The following is a 397-nucleotide window of genomic DNA, read 5'->3' as shown; positions in this document are numbered from 1 at the left end:
GAAGAGCGGCGAGAGACGATAAAGTCAGCGCGGCACACCAGTTCAATACGAGCTCTGACCTATTTGGCAGCGATCCCGAAACCGGCAGCGGAGCTTTTCTCGTACATAGAAATCTCGTTTTTTTTTGCGTTTTCTAATGAAACAATAGTGATTTTCGGAAATGAACATCAGTTCCATGTGATATACGAACTTTTTATATTTTGGGAAAAAGTGTATATATCAATTTCGGATACATTTCACGATACCCTTTAGGATAACAATTTTTCGGAGCTGTAATTGGAATTAGATGTGTATCTATATAGGAATCTGTTATTTAAATATCATATTTTTTGTGGAAAGAGGAATTTGTGAAACGACAGAGCATTTTTATAACGATTAGTGTTGCCGTGTTTAGAGA

Source organism: Formica exsecta, unplaced genomic scaffold (genome assembly GCF_003651465.1).
Source record: "Formica exsecta isolate Colony F162 unplaced genomic scaffold, ASM365146v1 scaffold28, whole genome shotgun sequence".
NCBI classification, from domain to species: domain Eukaryota; kingdom Metazoa; phylum Arthropoda; class Insecta; order Hymenoptera; family Formicidae; genus Formica; species Formica exsecta.
This window is presented reverse-complemented; position numbering follows the sequence as displayed.